The sequence below is a fragment of the Apodemus sylvaticus genome, chromosome 2 (assembly GCF_947179515.1).
Source record: "Apodemus sylvaticus chromosome 2, mApoSyl1.1, whole genome shotgun sequence".
NCBI lineage: Eukaryota > Metazoa > Chordata > Mammalia > Rodentia > Muridae > Apodemus > Apodemus sylvaticus.
The window spans coordinates 16142997-16162533 of record NC_067473.1 but is presented as its reverse complement, the minus strand read 5'-3'; positions in this window follow the sequence as shown (position 1 = coordinate 16162533).

The following is a 19537-nucleotide window of genomic DNA, read 5'->3' as shown; positions in this document are numbered from 1 at the left end:
GTTTCTTTCTTTGTTTCTTTCTTTCTTTCTTTCTTTGCTATGAAAACTTTTTGTTTGTTTATCTGCTTGCCTGTTTTAATTACATCAGTGAAAATAGTTACAGATATTTGCTTTTCTGGTGTTTAAACCTATTTTTCTCAAAGTTGGCATAGTAGTACCAAGGGATTATTTATGAACCCAAAAGACTAGTCAGACGCCTCTTTGATCACTTCAGGATCTTTATTCAAGCTAGCTCTGGCTTAACTCACCGTTAGCCCATAAGATGGTTTTGGCAGAGGAAAAGGCCCAAGCATTCATAGAGGCATGGTTTTATACAAAGCAGCAAGTGAGCAATGAGTGTCTCTAGGCTGGCAAGCATCTAATTGGTGTGCTACTGTAGCCTTGAGCATAATTGGCTGGTGCTCGGAGTCAAATCATAAACTTAACCTCTGGTTTATTCCTAATTTGTGGTTATTAGGGAGAGGACAGGCTTGTTGGAATGTTAAGCTGGAAACTGGAGCTAAACTTTGGATTTGTTGGGGGAGATTACCAAGGAGACGCAGGTCTAGTTGGGGTTAGCCTAGAAACTGGAGCTAGGCTCTGGTTTTTTTTTTTTTTTTTTTTTTTTTTTTTTTTTTTGAGGGTAACTTGGAAACTGATGCTAGATACCATCATCTTAGTTTACTTGAGTTCAAACTTGTAAGGTTCTATAAGATGGAGTTTGAACTCAAAAATTTGGTCTCTCAGTATCATTTATCCAATTTCCTAGTAAACATTGTATCTTCTTTTCCTTGTTGTATTTGTTTTCCTTTCAATGGAAGGGTTTGCCTGGACTCACTTTGAGACATTTACATCTGTCATGTCTAGCTTGTATGAAAGAGCTCATGGTGATGGGAACATTGCTAGATTGCACGATGGAGGTCATGATGGGAACACGTGCCTAGGAATCCTCACATCTAAATGAATTAGGAATCAGAGTAAAGGGAACAACAGCAAAATGCACTGTCTTAGAGTTTTACAGCTGAGAACAAAAACCTTGACCAAAGCAACTCTTATAAGGACAAAATATAATTGGGGCTGGCTTCCAGGTTCAGAATTTCAGTCCATTATCATCAAGGTGGGAGCATTGCAATGTCCAGGTAGACATGGTGCAAGAGGAGCTGAGAGTTATGTATCTTTTATTTATTTATTTTTATGAGTTATGGTTTCTCTGTATAGCCCCGGCTGGGCTGTCTTGGAACTCACTCTGTAGATCAGGCTGGCCTCGAACTCAGAAATCCACCTGCCTCTGCCTCCCATGTGCTGGGATTAAAGGCATGTCCCACCCCTGTCTGGCCAAGTTCTGCATCTTTATCCAAAGGAAGCCAAAGCAGACTGACTTCCAGGCAGCTAGGAGGAAGGTTTCTCAAAGCCAACTGCCATGGTGACACACTTCTTCCAGTAAGGGTACACTTCCTATTTAATAGTACCACTCCCTGGACCAAGCATATGCAGCCATTACATACACATTTTTTAAAAAAAATGTTTAGAACTTTTCAACATGATAGATTATACTGTATACTTCTTTTCTGAGCATGGACAGCATTCTGTTCTTAAAAGTCATCCTTCACTGTACTTTGAGAAAAAAGCCCTAATTAGAGAGAAAAAAACAATTAATTTTTTGCTTCATCTTGTTTTCTTCTAAATTCCTAATAATTTCTTCATAAGAAAAATTTTATCACAGTAGCTTGATTATTACCTCATTTCTACATTCATTACAGAGATCCACAGTTCGTCAGTATTAAATAGTAAAATACTTACCATTTCCATTAATTTCCTATTTCTGCTATAGTCAATTACTACAAGCATATGGCTTGAACCAAGAAAATACATAGCCTTTTTATTATAGAATTCAGAAGAAATGAATTTTATTAACTAAAATCAATGTGTCAAAGGCCAAAGTTCTTTCTAAAGATCCTAGGCAAATAAAAGTTCTGTTGTCCTTAAAAAGTTTTAAAGGCAATCTTTTTTAAAGGCAAACTTAAAAAGTTTTTTTTTTTTTTACTTTGGATTGATTCATTTTTTACTTTCAGAATCCATCTGAATTTATTGGTTTATGACATATTTTTATAACTTTAATGCCAAGAGAAGAACTTTTTTAAATATCAGGCACACCCTCTACCCCAGTACTTTAATCATTACATCTTACTGTCTAAACTCTTAAACAATTCTGTGATATCTGCCATCTTGGATAAGGTAGTGTAATCCTGGTCAAAGTCCCTATCAGTAGTTTGGATGCAAGGGGTTGTCTTGGGAATTGTTGATGTCTCCTTCCCAGACAAGAAAAAAGAATTGAGTAACTGAAGTTGAATAAGTAAGAAATAAAGAAAACGATCAAGCCACAGAGAAAGAAAAAGTTAAGAAAATGATCAAGCCACAGAGAAAGAAAATGTTCCGCTTTATACATTTCAGATAGGAGAAGCGTAAGTCCTAAAGTCCACTAATGAGCCTGGCTTGAGTATTTTTTCCAGCTCCTTATTCTCCCCATTTCTGTACTGGTTCTATTTAAATACCTACTTCTCTGATTTTTTCCAAAGTTTCTCATGAATATTTCTATCTGTGAACAAGGGACAGCAATGTCATAAAGTCTATATACATATTCCTTTTTTTACCTATGACCCTCTTACTTTACCTCATAACGTGGTCTTATCTGAACTTTATTTTCTTATGTAGTTTAACACGTAAACAATTCTCATATGTTAGATTTGGACATCTTTGGGAGGATATATTTCTATCTACCACAATATTTCTACTTTAATACATATATTCACTAACAACATCTACCAAAGATGTAAGAATTAACATTTTTGAAAGGTAAATGTTCTTTCTATATAAGATTAGCAAATGTTGTTTAAAGACATGTTAATGAATTCAGATTTGTTGCACCCCAATTACTAGTGAAGAGTTTCTACAAACTTCCTTTATTCAGGAATAGCTCTGCTTTTACAACTTTAAATTTTCTATTTTTCTTGTGAATTGTAAATTAATTAGGGACTAATAAATGTTTAAAAGACTTAGTGCTGGCTATGTGCTTTGGTATGGAATGTATAATCTAATAATAAGTATTATAAACAGTATAGGGTTATTTAAGGAAAGAGACACAGACATTGAAGCAGCAGACAAAATTTCAATAAAACAAGGCATGTGTCAACTCCTGACAAGGATGGTCACTCTACTTAGTGTGCATCCTTGGAAAGCATATTTAGTGGGAAGAACTACTATAGAAAATATATTAGGCTTTTTTAATGATAGAAGACAGTCTTCATAATAAATGAATGGTGTAGACAAGAGGTCCTTGGTATTAAGCAAGAGGAATGAAAGAGAAATGGTCAGGAATTAACAGAACGGCAAGATGAGCTAGTGTCACTATAAAACAGTTGCTTGTTAAAAATAATCAAAATAATTCACATATCATGATTACATAATTGGTCTCATCTTCAAGGCTATGCAATATCTAACATACATTCAGTGAATTAATATATTCAAAATATGAATCAACTAGAAAGACTTGAATTATAGAATAGTGTATGTAAATTGGATGAAAAGTCTACAATAATCTTTGTAAAAACCATCAAGGGCACGAGATAGACTATTGCAACACTACCAACATATTGTGATATGAATAAGAGGGAGATATTCAGATCTAAGGAATGTATGCATACATTCATGTATTTGCACATTCATGTACATAGACAAGAAACAACAACATACATTAATATTACATGTAGTATTATATTGAAATATTTAAAAAACATTGTGATAGTATTAATGCTAGGTATCAAGATACCTAGAATTAAATGCTTATTATATGAAACAATCTAGATAATTTCTTTTAACTTAATGCCTACAATTTTAACAATATAATATTGATGTTTAGATACGATAAAGATTATTTTAAATGATTTATTTATGTTAATAGTAAGTAAATATCTGTATTTAATTACTGGTCTGGGAATGAATAACTATATTCTCTCTGGTTTACTAAATATTCATACTGGACTAAAAATATCATCTTTGTATCTTTAAACTTAAATTTGTGCTAGAAACATGAAATCATACTGTCAAAAATATCATAAATCTCTCTTACTTAACCCCAAACTCTATTCAACATAGAAATGACTTCTACAACCTCCAGAGAATGTATTCATTTTATGTATGATTCAACAATGTCAGTGATGGGAATTTTAACTTACATATGACCTAATTACTAGGAATTTTTTACTTAATTTTGACTGAAATCTATAACCTTACTCCATAGCTGATTCTTATTAATGTACTTCTGAATATATTCTCTATCTATCTATCTCCCTATCTACCTCTCCATCTATCTATCTATCTAGCTAGCTAGCTAGCTATCATCTATCTATCATCTAGCTATCATCTATCTATCGTCTATCTCTGTCACCCTCCCTCTGTCTCACTGTCATCCTCCTCCTTCCCTACATAGGTTGATCTTTAACATATTTAAAAACAGCCTAGTTTCCCTAGCTGTCTCCCAGAAGTTTCATCATTTTCTAACTCATCAACACAGTTGTCACAGTCCTTTACCATCATGATGTCTTCCTTTATATACCAAGCATACTATCCTTAGATTGGTGCTATTTCTTTTTTTTTTTTCAGTTTATATACTGAATATGTCACCATTCCCTTTAGATTTCATCTGTTCTAGTAGATAACCTATGGAACAATTTTGGCTAAATATACCAGATTTTTCATCATTGCTATCATTTAATAAATCAGTTTTTCAGTCAATATTTTTATGCTCTCCAAAATTAATATGTATAAGTAACTTCTGATTAAATGAAAACTTGGTTCCAGCTGTATCAAGAACACCTGTGAGTCTGCAACTCTGGAAATCTGAGAATTATGCCAACACTTAATCATCGTTTACACTTTCCATCTTTAGAGCTTAGCTGTGAAGGTCCAGCCAGTGACCTGCTGAAGGCTTTTCCAGTAAAACACAGGAGACATAAACCAGGGCATGTCAAACATGCTTACCATGAGCCTTCTCTACAGCTGTCAATGAGCTGTACAACACCAAAGATGCACAGTAGGAGACTCTGCTATCGCTGACTCTTGACTAGTTAAGAGTGTTTAGTTAAGCATTTTGAAAGGTGATAGGTGAGTGGGGTCTTTAGTTGAAGTTATGGGTCAAATACCAGGCTTGCAGTAGCACATAGGAGACAGAGAAAAATAAATTACCAGGCTTTCAAGTATATATAGACATAAAATACCTCATGATATGATTGAAGCTTGAGTTCTATTTAATAAATCAACACAAGCTAAAATCATTAGGGAGAAAATAAAGTTTCAGATACTGAAAAATAACTAAAATAAATAATGGCGAGATGGTGATAAAATAAAGAATATAAGTAGGAGAGAAGAGGAAAATATTTTTCCTCATTACCTAAACAACCTCAAAGTCAATAAATCCTGTACTGTCACCGCATCCTCTCAGTCAATTCACAATAAAATTAAATGGTAACACAAACTTCCTAGCAAGGTAGACCTTATTTGAAATGCATTCTTGGAAGAAATTTTATGAGAATGTTTGGCTGTGATATACATACAGTTCTTATAACAGCTTTTCTGCCAAGTGTGACTTCCAGATTCTGTGTCATTAATTTGAAAAGAAAGTGTGTTTGTGTGTGTGTGTGTGTGTGTGTGTATGTGTTCTTGTCTGTGTGTCTGAGTGTGTGTATTCATACATATGAAGAGGATGTAGATGAAGATATATATATATATATATGTATATATATATATATATACACATACATACATACTATGAGGGGAATTCAATTTTGTTTTATAGTCACTGAAGTACAAGATATATCTCTCACTACTACATAGAGACTTACATTTTACAGAAAGATAACAATGGAATTGAGCTTTTCTGGTTGAATCATTCATTTATTTATGGGTTAAATAGATACCTAAATAACACTGCCACACAACTCAACACAATTTACACGTACAAAAAGAATTCAAAGATATTTCATTAGATCTTCTCAACATTTTTTCCTCAGAAGTTTCATTATTGTCATTTTTATGATTTACTGTGGATCAAATGATTCTTAAGTAATGAAAACGTTTCTAAAATCAGTTTTACTTAACTCCTGGCCTGATGTGTTTCCATAGATCCTGCTTCTTAGTTGCCTTAAACTTTAAAATATCCATTTATGGAAAGCCTTCTGTATTTTCTCTAACAGCTACATTTGTTTATTAGGTACAAAATATGTTTTGGAATATGCACATCATGGAATTCCTAAGTTGAATAATTAAAGTACACTTTATATCACATATTTCACTGATAAGATGTTCACATATGTTTTGAGTTGTTTTGAGAAAAAGAAACCTAGAAATTAAAAGAATGAAAGACTTCTTTTTCATGATTTATTGATGAAGCAAAATCCCTTGCTTTTTAATTTTAACAAGAAATAATCTTTCCAACCAGAAAAGAAAACCTTTCAAGATTATCAACTCCTAAGTAGTAAAAATATGATTGGCCATTCTGGAGTATCAGTGAATATACTGGGGGACTAATCTCATGACTCAAGTGAAGCCATTCAGAAATTGTAACACAGTCCATATGCTTGGCTTTTGAAGTCTGCTTAGTACTCCATTAGGGATTCTCAACTTGTACGTCTCAATTTGATTTCCATAAGATGCAGGTTCTCCTCAGTGAAAAGACCTGCTGCAAACACACAGTGGGTTAATTCCATAATAACTTATGAGGGCAATAAAGCTTTCCTATCAGCTTGCCTCTTAAGTAATGATCTTTTATGCTGCCTTATAAAACTGAACTTATGTTTTATTTGTAAGTCATTCTGAGCATAATAAACTCTGAATTGGGAGCACTTAGTTTTGTGTTATAAGTACATTCTTTCACAGTGCAGTGTTTTATGGTGGCTTTGTAGCTATTTCATGGACAACGTGCCACAGTGTTCTAGCAGGGAACTGATTTCTAGGCAAAAGAATATCACATTTAAAGGTGATTCGAGTACTGACCCCATATACGTCTAAATTCCAACAGTTACCTACTAGTTCTTTTTCTATGTATTTTATATCTAGAGAAAACCTTCACTGTTTACCACCAGTATGAATAGATCATCTTGTTTAAGGTTTGCCTACATTATACTTGATATAACAGGTACTTTATAGATTTGCTATTAGTATTGGTGATCTCATTTAAAATTAATTGAAATGAGTATTATGCAACAACATACACTTAGTAGAATAAGTTTTGCTTCCTCTGAAATATTGTTGGAAATTAATATACCAATCCTATTCAAGTACATGTTGGTATGATGATTTAAAGAAATTCTTTTATTTTGTTGAGTTTTGAACACACTTTAGCAAACTGAGCCAGTCAGTCATCTCTGTCATAGAATTTTAAAAAGAGAAACAAGAATGAAATTGACCCCCTTTCTTCTCTCTCTCTCTCTCTCTCTCTCTCTCTCTCTCTCTCTCTCTCTCTCTCTCTCTCTCTTTTTCTCTCTCTCTCTCCCTCTCTGTTTTACAGCATAAACCTGGAAATACTGTGTGCTTTGATATATTTTTTAATTTTTAAAGTGATCACATTAAATGCACAAATTTTAAAGGAAGTTAGAATTATTAATGAAGAATATATTATGCATCTGATCCCTATGAACTTATACAGACATAGTCTATTATTAATGTGTAGGTACCTATTTGATGAACAGATGGAGCTCAAGATGATGAAAATTATTAACATAAAAATTGACAGGGTTCAAACTTTAATTCTGTTGTGCTAATATTAAATTGCTCAAGATAACTCTCGATTGTAAAATAAATAATCAGTATATGTTGGTTTAAACCCCTTGTCAACTTGATTAAAATTATAATTACACGAAAACACACCTAAATATGCATCCATGAGACTGTGTTCAGAAAACATTTGGCTGAGCAGGAAATATAGATTGAGCAGGTGGGCACGCCATACCAACAAAGCTATAATATATGTATTAGTTACTTCTCTATTGCTGTAATAAAACAAGAGTAGAAGCAGAAGCAGCAGCAGCAACAGAATCAGATGAAAAATTAAACTAGAAAGAGTTTCTTCGGGCTTATGGTTTTAGAGAGCTAGAGTTGGTGAGCACAAAGAAAACATAGTGAGTGAAAGAGTACATTGTGAGCTCACACACTGAATGTAAGAAGTAAAACAAAATGAATCCAGGAATGACTTGTGGTTTTGAAACCTTGATTGAAGTTTGCTCCCCGTGAATTCCTTCCTTCACTAAAGCCTGCTCAAATAGCACCACTAACAGAAGACAAATACTCAAGTGTCAGAGCCTGCCCGTAGTATTCTCATTCAAATCACCATCTTTTCCTCACTCTCTTCACCTCATAGGCTCCTGACCATACCATAATGCAAAATATATTTAGTCCAACTATAAAGGTCTCCAGTATTTTCTAAGACTCAAGACAATCTCTTAACCATAACATTCTTTTAAAATCATAAAGCAGGTTATATACTTCTAAAATAGGATGATACAAAATATACATTGACATTCAAAAATTAAGGAATGGAGGAATAGTGAGGAAATACTTTTTGAAATCAAGACCAAAATCCAGAAGGACAAACAACAAATTCTCTAGCTCCATATCCAATGTTAAATAATTTAGATGGCTCTGCCTCTACAGTTTTACTACTTGTAGCAGGTGTCCCCCTGGGTTGTTTCTAGTCCCTGAATTCAGTTCTCCTTGGTAGATAGCCCATGTTCTGACATTGTCAACATCCCTGATCTCAAAAGCTATTCAGAATTTATTATTACAGCTTCATGTGATGATCTTTCCTGAGACCTTTTGCCTTTCAGGAAATTCAGGCATGGACTTCACTACCATACATTATCTAGATTCAATATTCTTTGAAATCATTTAGGAATATCCCACATCATACTTACCATTTGTCATAACCCCATCAATGATATTCCCAGAAGATTTTGTTTCTTGTTGATAAAGGAACAGAAAATATTTGCTCTCTGTCACAACTTTGAAACCAACCTTGGGTAGTCTTGCCCTGATAGCAACATTTATTCCAATGCAGACAAGCATGCTATTTTTCCTATCTCTGCAGAAGGCTTGTCTACAGTATACATTTATTGGTTTTCTCTTCATAGCATGTATTTTGCATTTCTTTTTGCCCCATTTGTTGTTTTCCCCCCTCTAGACCTATATAGAAATGATGATGAAAAACCACTTGTTAGAGTCTATATCCAGCTTTAATAAAAATTTATACCTCAAAAGAAATTAGGATATCACTTCTTAATTCAACATCAGGCAAGTTCTTAGGATGAGGACAGAAAGCAGCTACCTTCTTTTCTACCATTCTATTGAAGCAACAGTCTGAATAAAAGGAGAGAAAAGGAATGCACCAGCAGTCAGATCTCTCTTCTTCCTGAATTTGGTTTTACTATAAATAGCTTTTAAAAGCTTCTGCTTCCATGCCTCCCCTGTCATGATGAGCTAGCTGTATGTTTAATATCTGAGCCAAAATAAGTCCCTCCTTATTTAGGTTTCTTATAAAATATAGCTTTAAGGTAGAAGTGCATCAAATAAAGTAACAAATAAAATCAAGACAAAGGAAAGTATTTCACCACTATGCAGTAAAGTCTTTTGACAATAGAATGTGCAGTTCTGTCCTCAAGTACTGCAAAGATTGTTTATCTTATAAACTCTGTAGAGACAATATCATGTTTTTTTCCAAAAATTAAATAGAAACATATATAAAAATGCTTTACATCGGTGATACATTATAGAAATAGAAACAAAATATACAAGAGAATATTGAGTTTTTAATCAATCTGTTTTATTTTATTCAGGTTATTAATCATTACTGAAATTATTTTATGAGGGTAGTATGATGATAATGACCACTATAAGAAACCAGGCCCTTACTAACTCACAGTACCAAGGAGAAAGCAAAATCTCTGGTCCAGAAAATAAAAAACAAAGTAAATTCTATATACAGAAAGTTTTTTATGACAAAAACATGGTTTTTAAAACATAACATTTCAACCTCAATGAAATTCCCAAAATATGTGTTAGATTTATAGAACTGGGAAGAAACTTGCCATGGGCAAGTTTGAAAAGCAGAAATATATTTTTTCTGCTTAAGTGGAAAGAGTTTGAAATATTGGTGCTCAAAGACATTATTCATTACAAAGGATCAGGGAAATCCCATCGTTATTGTGTCTAGTATACAATGATTGATTATAAGCAACCGACGCTAATTTAGTGAGATCTTACCTTAATTAGATTGTCTCACAGACTATTTGAGATCAGAACACATTCCTGAATTCTGGAGTTTAGCATGTCTATCTATCTTTTGGTGGGTCCATGATTTGGTATACAAAGTTAAAAGATCTAAAATAAGTACATGTTTGTGTATAGAATAAACAGCAGAGACAATTTCAAAAATCCTACCCAAGAACTTTAAATTGGTTATAGGGAAAACACCCATCCATTGTTTTTGCCACAGTTATTATTTTTTAACTTTGAGGCCATAAACTAAAACAATAATCATGTTAGTCTTTGTCACTTATGCAGAAATTTGTATAGAAATATTTGAAAAATGTAAAAACCATTTGAAAATGGAATTGGGAGTTTATATAATCCTGTGTCCTTAATTTATTTACTTTTTTGTTTATTTATTTATTTATTCTATATATTCTTTATTTACATTTCAAATGATTTTCACTTTCCTGAATCCCCCCTCCCCTAATGTCCTATAAGCCCTCTTCCCTCCTCCTGTTCCATAATCCACCCCTTCCCATTTCCATGTTCTGGTATTTCCCTACACTGCTGCACTGAGCACTTTTATGACCTGGGGCCTCTCCTTCTTTCTTCTTGGGCATCATTTGATATGTGAATTGTGTCTTGGGTATTTCAAGCTTCTAGGTTAATATCCACTTATCAGTGAGTACATACCATGAGTGTTCTTTTGTGATTGGGTTACCTCACTTAGGATGATATTCTCCCGTTCCATTCATTTGTCTAAAAATTTCATGAATTCATTGGTTTTAATGGCTGTACTTTAAAGTCCTTCATTGGGTAACTATACCACATTTTCTGTATCCATTCCTCCTTTGAGGGACATCTGGTTCTTTCCAGTTTCTGGCTATCATAAATAGGGCTGTTTGCTATGAACATAGTAGAATATGTGTCCTTATTACATGCAGGGGAATCCTCTGGATATATGCCCAGGAGTGGTATAGCAAGGTCCTCCAGAAGTGTCTTGCCCAGTTTTCTGAGGAAACACCAGACTGATTTCCAGAGTGTTTGTACCAGCTTGCAATCCCACCAGCAGTCTCAAATAACAAAAAAAAAAAAAAAAAAAAAACCACTCAGGATAGCTAAAACTATTCTCAACAGTAAAAGAACTTCTGGGGGAATCAGTATCCTGGACCTCAAGCAGTACTACAGAGCAATAGTGTTAAAAACTGCATGGTATTAGTACAGTGACAGGCAGGTGGATCAATGGAATAGAATTTAAGACCCAGAAATGAACCCACACACCTATGGTCACTTGATCTTCGACAAAGGAGCTGAAAACATCCAGTGGAAAAAAAGATAGCCTTTTCACCAAATGGTGCTGGTTAAATTGGAGGTCAGCATGCAGAAGAATGCAAATTGATCCATTCTTATCTCCTTGTACTAAGCTCAAGTCCAAGTGGATCAAGGACCTCCACATAAAACCAGATACACTGAAACTAATAGAAAAGAAACTGGAGAAGACCCTTGAGGACATGGGCACAGGGGAAAAGTTCCTGAACAGAACACTAATAGCTTAAGCTCTAAGATCAAGAATTGACAACTGGGACCTCATAAAATTACAAAGTTTCTGTAAGGCAAAGGACACCATCAAAAGGACAAAATGGCAACCAACAAATTAGGAATAGATCTTCACCAATACTACATCCAACAGAGGGCTAATATCCAATATATACAAAGAATTCAAGAAGTTAGACCACAGGAAACCAAATAACCCTATTAAAAAATTGGGTACAGAGCTAAACAAAGAATTTTCACCTGAAGAACTTCAGATGGCTGAGAAGCACCTTAAGAAATGTTCAGCATCATTAGTCATTAGGGAAATGCAAATCAAAACAACCTTGAAATTTCACCTCACACCAGTCAGAATTGCTAAGATTAAAAACTCAGGAGACAACAGGTGTTGGGGAGGATGTGGAGAAAGAGGCACACATTTTCTTTTAACATTGAAAAAAAAATCAGAGATCTTCTGGGCTCTGTTAAGCACAGACAATAAGCTATCTGGGTGGGGCTCCTTCTGAAATTACCATTTCTATTACATCTTAACCTGAACTTGTTCTGTCCCAGGCTGATCCTGCACTCTGGAATTTGTCTGTCTTTTTATCACAAACAAACAAACAAACAGAAAAAAATTAGCTGGGTGGGATCTCCTTCCTACATATCTGACAAGTTGGCTCACATTATAGTTGTCTTTGTCTTTTTATTTTCATGAAGCCCCTCATATAATTCACATTGCATTCTTAATTTTTACATATTTAAGAAATTATATACTTTCAAACTTATGGTTTTAGAGTTCTTTTCCACAGCCTTGAGGGATGTTCTCAATGTCCCAATGTTTACCATTTTGCTAAAACATTAAACCCTTAGCCTCCTTGACTCCTGCTATCTCTGATTAACATGGAATCATTGACATTGACAGGCAGGGCATTCCTTAAAGGAGGAATGTAAAATATGTACATTATTATACAAGTAAGCCTTATGACCCTGCAGCCAAGATCTGCTGGCCCTGGTCCAGAGGCAAGAACCATGTTATTCTGCCCCATAAAGGCTGCTGGACTCAGCATCCCTCTATGCTTCGATTTCAGATATTAACAAAACAAAGGGTCATAGTAAAGCAAAGTCTATTAATCATTGAACAACTATTATTAGCATTATTTTTAGGTTCCACCCCATAGTTAACTGGCAATAGTCATGAATGCCTGACTCACTATAAAAGGGTTTGTTTGTCCCCTCCTCATTTTCCTACTCTCTTACTTTCTTACACTCTCAGTCTTTTCCCTCTCTGTCCTTTCTCTCAACATTCCTATCCTCCACTTTCTTTGTGTGTTCATGGCCAGCCTTTCCCCTCTCTTTCTCTCTCTCCCTCTCCCTCTCCCCCACTCTCTCTCCCTTTCAAACTCCCCTCCCCATGCCCTAAATAAACTCTAATCTATACTATATCTCTTGTATGGCTGGTACCTCAGGGAAAAGGGATGCCTCAGAATGGGCCCATAGAGGTAGCCCATTTCATCTCACTGTACAGTACCTCTACCAGACATATTTTGGCTCTTCCTTTCTTTAGTATAAAACACAACATTGGTACCATGCGACTTGGATTTAGAAATTTGTAGGTTCATATCTTCTGCTACCACATGGAATTATAGAATACTCACTAGATCTATCCACCTAAACTTCATCAAATTGGTAACATACACACACACACACACACACACACACACACACACACACACACACACACCGTCACTGTAAACGTCCCCTGGTTCCAAGGGAGGTTTGTTGAGCTCACAGACACCCTGTGGTGTTCTTGAGGATAGAGGCATTCACAGTCATTAAGTCTTCATAAGTCTTCTCACTTACAGTTCTAGGACCTCTATCCTTAGGTGAGCTCTCTCTTTACTACCTCAAAATGGTTTTCCTTCTCCCTCTCCCTCTCCCACTCTCCTTTTCTCTCCTCAAAAAATCCTAAGATTAGGTAAACCTTTCTCCCTCAGGTTCTGAGTGGCACAGCTTGCAGGGGCTAGTCCTACAACTCAGCTACTCTCAGCTCTCTGGCACTGCGCTGAAAAAAAAATGCTAGAATGGACCTAAGTAAATCATTCCACCACCATCTCTTAGGACATTGGCCCAGAACTCAGACTCTAAGTTTACCTGTGGCGATCTGGTAAATTGCCCAGGTTGTTGTGTCTAGATAGTGCATTTCTCCTTGGGACACCAGCATGGACAAATTGCTATCTCCTCTTCTATTCTTACCCCAAACGGGAGGGTCTTCCCTGCCTTGTTCCCAGTGGGATGCTTCCAGATCTAATTCACAGGCCAGTCTTGGTACCTATACCCACCAAGCAATGGCCACTACTGGCCATTTAACTGGCATTTTAAAAACAAACTTTTTCAATGCTCTCACTAGCGATCCACAGGTCATTCCCATCCCCCCTTATTCTCTTTCTGCTTGCTCCCCACTCAGGTTCCCTGATTCCCTGATTCTGCCTCTGTAGCACACATTCACTTCTCCACGTGCTCTCTTGCTCCTGCTCCTGGCAGATGCCACCTGATTATCCTCAGCTCTCCATCTCCTGCCCCCCATTATCTTTCCATTTGTTCCCTGCTCCCTAGTTTCTGACACTACCTCTGCAGCAAACAGCTAGTTTCTGTTACCTGAGGTGTTGTTGGCATACAGAGGAGTCCCAGATGTGCTCTCTCCACACTGGCTCTCATTGGAGCAGAGTTGCTAACTAGTTTGGAGAACTACTCCAAACACTAGCTGTAGCACCACCCCACTCTCTTGTGCTCAGCTCACACCTAACTGAGCCTCCACCTAGCCACTGCCAGTCGTTCCCGGCATAGGCCAAGAAATGGGCTGAATGCCTGATTTCTCACCCACTTGATCTGCCCTTCGGGCCAATTGACCCAGAGCCTCTTCCTGGCATGGGTCCTGAATGAGTGCAGGCATACTCACTTTTTATGTCTGCCCAGTACTTGATTCAGCTGAGCTGTTGCTCTGCCCACAGCCACTGTGCCACAGCTTTCTTTGGTTACTTTCCATTCTGTTCCACATAAGCTCTAAACCAAGTGTGCATTAGACAAAACTCAGCCATTTCTCTCTTTATGTGTGTGTGTCTCTCTATGTGTTTTTCTTTGCTGATATACAACTGCTTCTGTTAGTCTAAGATATACCAAACACATTACTTTCCTGTAAGCTGTAGCTTAAGTGCCATATTAACTAGTTGCAGGCATGTGAGTGCCCACCATCTTTGCTGTGGGCAGAAAAGGTTTTCCCAAACCATTGCTTCAGCACCATCTTGGATTAAGGGCAGTCACATGGCTAGCTGCAGCTTCAGCTCCATCTTTGTTATGGGCAGTCCTCAGTTCACTGCCTTTAGAAGTGACTAAGTCACTAACATAAGTGCCTGACATGAGTTCTCCAAAGTCACTTAAGAATTAAGATAAGGTTTTCATTCTATCCTGCCTTGATAAATAATGATTTCTAAACAGTAAAAAGTTAAAGGTCACTGCCTTAAATACACTTTTATTCTTGTAATTTGCTACTGTCATTAAGCCATAGTATGCTCTCTTTATTTGCTATATATATTCTAGAACAAGTAATTAAACAAACATAGGTTGCTTAACTCAGAAATGCTTAATAGACTGGTCCTCAATTTGTCATAAATCTTCTACATGTAACATCAAATGTTTAAACTTATGATAGTCAGACACTCCCAAATCCTGATAGTTTATCCCAATGTGTTAAAATATATGGTCATAGCAACAAGATTCTACCTGGATTGTGGCATGATAACTACTAGGAAACACTGCTCTATTGCTTTGCCTGTTTCCACGGCTTGGCCCACACTGTGGACAGAGAATATCCAGAGAGTTAAATGTCTCATATTGCCTAATCCATGCATTTCTCAAACAAGCATTTTGTGTTCTGAGCCTAGGGGTCAGACTATCTCTACCCAAGTTACAATGGAGACCACAGGGACCTCAGGACAGTTTAGGCAGTGGGCTATAGTGCAACTTCTGTCATTTTAATTATTTCATGACTCCTAGATTATAATTCATTCTTCTGAGCTTTCTGACTGCATTGTCAACTAGGCTAACTGCAGCTTGATAGCTAAAACAAAACAAAACAAAAACAAAAACAAACAAAAAACAAACAAACAAACTAATAACCCCCCCCCGAAAAAAACCAGACCTAGCTCCTTACCACAAAGTAATTCACCAAGTTATTAGCTCATTACTCAATTTGTTAACTAGCTAAGATTACTAGGTCTATAAAAGGACAGACAGGTCTGCCTTGATCACAGGCTTCATGATGAAGATATACAAATTCAGATGTCAGCTTTCACAGATACAACCAGTTTCCAGTGACTAAATGCTTCATATTTCCTCTCCTTGCTATGCCATTGTCCTAACATTAACCAACAGAGTTCTTATAAAGCAGCATAACCCTAATAAAACATTCCACTAAATGATCCACCTTCATAATCACAAGTTCAAATTTTAAGTTTCCTTTGGTTGCCTTTTAGCTAAATTTATGTGTATTCAGTCCCCTAGACAAAAGCAAGCTGCCCTTCTTGCTTCTACTGCTTTACAAAAGGTTTTTTTTTTTTTGTCTTCCCTAAGCTCATTACTAAAGACTGTTCATACCATTAGCAAATTTATCTCTTTTGTAAATTATGACCTACAGGAAACCCACTCCGATCTACCTCTCATGGACCAAATAGACTCTATTTGGTATAGATAATATACCTGCCAATAATAGCCTAAGTTCCTACCTGTCACCTATTCAAGAGGGTAGCATTCATATCCTGTGCCATTGGGATTGGGACTTCCCTCATCCCAACCACCAAGTCCTAAGAGTTTCAAATGTTTTTTCAAATGTACAGTCAATAATTTTTTCCTTTCTCCCAAATGTAGTTAACTTTATTCTCTACATCTAATACGTATGTATGTGTTTCAGCATGTTGTCAAGTCTAGGCATTTACTCAAAAATCTACATCCAGGACAGCTCTAAAGAAGCAACCCACAGATGTGTCTACTCTCACCGACACAGATGGTTCTACTGGACCTGCTCCTTCCTATCCACAGATGGTGCCACAGACCCTGGACATCATGGACTCAGCCAATGTTCCCAAGACTGGCCCAACATCCCTACACCCAGTTTCTTATCTTTACTAAAGACCCATCACTCCCAAAGTCAACAGGAAGTAACCAAAGATCACACAATGACCCTATTTCTGCTTCACCATCACTTCTTTCTAATTTTTTTCTTTTTACAATAAAACAAAATAAAGCAATGGTAGCATTCCTTCTAGTCTCATCCTGACAGTTACCTGGCAATAGCCAGGTGATACTTGGCTTAATATAAAAGGGGCTGATGACCCAGGACTATCAGGTTCCAGGAAGAGAGAGGACACAGGGAAAGGGTTCTTCTTTCTTTCTTTCTTTCTTTCTTTCTTTCTTTCTTTCTTTCTTTCTTTCTTTCTTTCTCTCTCTCTCTCTCTTTCTTTCTTTCTTTCTTTCTATTTTTTTCTTTCTTTCTTTCGCTTATTTATTTATTTATTTATTTATTTGAGTGATGTTTTGGAAAGAGGACAAAGCAGCAGTCATTTAAGGCCTAGTGGCACCTAGGGCCTGCAGCCTCAGCCTTGGGTGTGGGCTGAAGAGGTTGGCAGGAGCTTGCTCATAAGATTAGAGCAGGAGATTCAGGGCCCAACAATTGTGCTATCTGGCTAGTTTTAAAAACAATAAATCTGTCTGGTGTTTTCCATCCAAGGAGTAAAGGTGGGCAGAGGAAGAGAACAGCTGGGCCTTAGTTGGCGGCTTGGTGGAGCTAAGCCAGGACGAATTGGAAATGCAATTGCAGCTCCCAGGAAAAACAGAAGCTGCTCTTGACCAAGCCAAGCCAAGAGGAACAGGCAAGTTGGAGAGAGGGAGCCATCAGCAGATGATATCAGAACTAAGCTGGGAACACAGGCCATGATTCTGGGAAAGGCAGAAGTGTGTTTTAAAATTTCATGCAACAAAATGTATCCAGTATGGACAAGGAATAATATTGTATAATTTATATTTCATTTAACAGAACACAGTTATGGATGGGTAGGTTTTACCATCAAGACACAACAATGTTATCAGCTTTTTCCTAAGGTTACTAGAAAAGAATCATACTTGTGAACACTATATTAAATACCATCTAAATAATTAGATGAATGTTATTATTAGATAATAATAAAACTAATAGAAAAACTTGTTCACTTGTTGTGGGAATTGCACATTTTCACCATAGCACATAACATTCTATGTAGCCTCCAGAATTCAAGAATTTGCATGTAAATCTTCCTTCCTGACGTCTTTGTCTCTAGAAGCTCCAACGTGATCTCTATTTACCATATTTTCCTCATTTTTTAGCATCAAAAGATGCAAAGAAAATAGATAGCTAATTTATACTTAAGTCATTGACTACACCTAACTATTCATACTACAAAGATATAGAAATATTTCAGGAGCAGTAAAACATGATTCTGGATATATGACTAGCCTGAATGTCTTAGAGCAGACTTCATGGTAGAATTAAAAATACTTCTCAACTATACTTTAAATCAGTTTTATTGCCGGGCGGTGGTGGTGCACGCCTGTAATCCCAGCACTTGGGAGGCAGAGGCAAGTGGATTTCTGAGTTCGAGGTCAGCCTGGTCTACAGAGTGAGCTCCAGGACAGCCAGGGCTATACAGAGAAACTGTGTCTCGAAAAAACCAAATAGAAACAATGAATTCACGAAATTCTTAGGCAAATGGATGGAGCTGGAGAACATCATACTAAGTGAAGTAACCCAGTCTCAAAAGATCAATCATGGTATGCACTCACTAATAAGTGGATATTAGCTTGGAAAACTGGAATATGCAAAACATAATCCACACTTCAAATGAGGTACAAGAAGAACGGAGGAGTGGCCCCTAGTTCTGGAAAGGCCCAGTGTAGCAGTATAAGACAAAACCAGAACAGGGAAGTGGGAAGGGATGGGTGGGAGAGCAGGGGGAGGGAAGGGAGCTTATATGACTTTCTGGGAGTGGGGAACCAGAAAAGGGGAAATCATTTGAAATGTAAATAAAAATATATCGAATAATTTTTTTTAAAAAATCAAAAAAAAAATCCAAAAAAAGAAAAAAACAAATAAAAAATCAGTTTTATTGTTAAGATGTGATTTATACCACGATTCTTTGCTCATGCATAAAACTTATATAACTTTGCTTTTCCCTGTCAAATCCTTGCATCCTCCAAGAATATATGCTTTAACATATTTGTTACCTCTCTAGTGTAATTTGCTGCTTGCTTTCTGGAAAAAAAAAATCCCTTTCAATTAACTTCTTTTGACACATAATACTATCAAGTTTCATCAGTGGCAAGTATGGGACAGACATGGAAGGAAAATAATGTTTATTCTTGGCTTTCATATGCTTGCTGTACTTTCTCAGACCTGATCCCATTCTGTGGAGTACTTCTCTAGAACCAGGACCCCTTGCAGAACACCTCATCCTCCGCACCTTCTTCATGCTCCAAGGCTTCAGTGAACCTCTTCCTTACTGTGGCATTTTGTCATATGCCAGTAGAAAATGTTCTAGTCATTGTGAATTCACTAGACCACTCCTTCACTGTTCAGAAATTTTGATGTCCTCTCTTTAGGACTTGAAGGGGATCCACACCTATCTTGTTGTATGAAAGACTTTTT